This window comes from Sycon ciliatum, chromosome 9 (genome assembly GCF_964019385.1).
Source record: "Sycon ciliatum chromosome 9, ocSycCili1.1, whole genome shotgun sequence".
NCBI lineage: Eukaryota > Metazoa > Porifera > Calcarea > Leucosolenida > Sycettidae > Sycon > Sycon ciliatum.
Genome location: NC_088651.1, coordinates 3,355,907 through 3,358,041, shown reverse-complemented (window position 1 = coordinate 3,358,041; position 2,135 = coordinate 3,355,907). Strand labels below are relative to the sequence as shown.

Below are 2,135 nucleotides of genomic sequence, written 5' to 3'. Positions count from 1 at the left end.
GCCTGAAAAGAAAGTGGAACCGACAATGGCAACACGGAATATGCCCCACGAAGAGCATGAAGATTCTCTTGTTCTTTTGCTTGTTCTCGCCGTGGTCATTTTATTTTTGCTGTTTCTTTTCCTGTTGTTTTATTTTCTTACCCAGTAGAGCTGTGCATATGTAGGCTGCTATTTTGTTACATACGCTGCTGAACTCATTCATCTACTGCTGTACTCACGCATGCATGCACCGCTGGCTACTCCATCGTACATGCATTGCTGATGCACTCACGCAGATTACCCTAGAACTACTTGCTGGCTTTTCACAATAAACTGAGTTTGAAACCCAACCGTTGTACTGGAAAGGTGTGTGGACCCTAGCTACCGCCAGACGCTACTATAGTAACGCCTTTTGCATTATTTGAATAGGCAGCGAGGTGAATAGTATTTCAAAATAGAATCAGCTGAAGGTTTTATTAAGATATCACGAACAACTCCAAGGCATTGCGGTGATGGGCAAAGAAATTACTATGATGAAAATGCAATGCGAAGAACAATAATAGGAACGATCAAAAATATGAAGATGCGTTGAAATTGCTTTCGCACAACGCGCATTAGGCAGCATCTTTGTACTAAACAACTCATGCACCACAGACTGTCATAAAGATCAATAGTGATAAATAACACCTAAAATATGCCAAAAAAAGTATCACAAAAAAGTATCACAAGGAGTTGCAAGCATGTCTGCTTCATGTTAGGATTATGAAGTGTCAGTCAGTGGTTTTGTGGAAAAGGATGTTGAGAAAAAAAGAAAAGAAAAAATCCTTCGAGCCGGATTTGAACCAGCGACCTAAAGATGACTGCACATCCCAGTGATGCGCACGCTACAGTCTTCCGCTCTACCAACTGAGCTATCGAAGGTCATGGGATAGACGAAGTGTAGCACTACACAAAGAGGTCATTCCCTCTCATCTCCAGGACTGTACAATTCTGAAGTGGGATTCACAGAAGCTTTTCCGTTAAGATGTGATGCACAATGCGGCGGCGCTCGGAAAATCCCCAACATTGTACACAGTGCGCAGCTCTCACAGTTGGACCCTTGTAGAGGTTGAGCTTTGCTCAACTTTCACGAGTTTGCACCGCACTGCCGGTTTGCATGAACTTGCATCACACGTCGCATCGCAAAAAAAGCAAGAGTCATTTGTCCCATTATAGCATCGAGTTAGACAACCAGTTTTAAAGTATCGTATTTTTCGGAGTACATGCAGCACTTTAAACGCCAGTAATTCACTTGGAACAAGTCGATACGGCTTGTACTACTGTCGTGGACATGGAAATATGGTCGCAGGGCGCTCCCCAAGCAGCCGTATCATGTATTGTTATGCGCTGGTGCTGGTCGCATTGGATCAACATGTGCACTGAATGCAACGACTTACATTCTGTACGCGCTGACGGCGCCGGCCCCGGTCAATCGACTGGATGTCCATGTCCGCGACAGTAGCATGTTCAGATTGACGGTGTTAAATAGGGTTCATGTGTGCATGTCACGGCAAAATATCTGGGTGCAGCTTTTGCTTCGGAAAAAAAACGGTAAAGTGTCCTGGAAGGGGCTCGCTGATCAAGACTGTATCATTTGTAGGAGCAGTGAGACAGAGAGGACACTTTGCTCTCAACGCTGCGTTGAAACTGGTCCTCTGCGTACCAAGTTACGGTCCTTGGCAAGTAGTCATTGCACACAGCTACAAGTTCACTTGGATGAGCTCCAAAATTCAAACAATGGTTTTGCTAAATATCTTTTTATATGCACCTGCAGACTCAAAAGAAAAGAAAAAAAGAAAAAATGGGTCTGTCCGGGATTTGAACCCGGGACCTCTCGCACCCTAAGCGAGAATCATACCCCTAGACCAACAGACCAACCACAAGCGTCAAAGAAGTATTTGGCGCTGACATAATTATTATGTAACGCAGAGATGTTTGCCGCTTATCAACTGCCACTGAAGTATGCAGAGCTGAAATATTTGACGCTGCAAAATTCGGCGACTAGGCGAGACCAAAATAAAATCGAGATTCCCGGGCAGGACCCATGTGAAATTGGTGCGAGCGGGCTAAATCTTAATTTTTTAAATTTTGTTCTATTTATGTATGCTCCTATCTAT

The 2,135-nt window shown here is 44.1% G+C and overlaps 2 non-coding genes across 2 annotated transcripts; both read right to left on the bottom strand.

Annotated features, from left to right (window-relative positions):
* Nucleotides 1-801: 801 nt before the first annotated feature.
* Nucleotides 802-900, bottom strand: Trnay-gua (transfer RNA tyrosine (anticodon GUA)). The gene is made up of 2 exons: nt 864-900; nt 802-837 (listed from the first exon to the last, which is right to left on the bottom strand). It is a non-coding gene; the product is annotated as a tRNA-Tyr (tRNA).
* Nucleotides 901-1,821: 921 nt separating this feature from the next.
* On the bottom strand, nt 1,822-1,893 carry Trnap-agg (transfer RNA proline (anticodon AGG)). The gene has a single exon. It is a non-coding gene; the product is annotated as a tRNA-Pro (tRNA).
* Nucleotides 1,894-2,135: the final 242 nt, after the last annotated feature.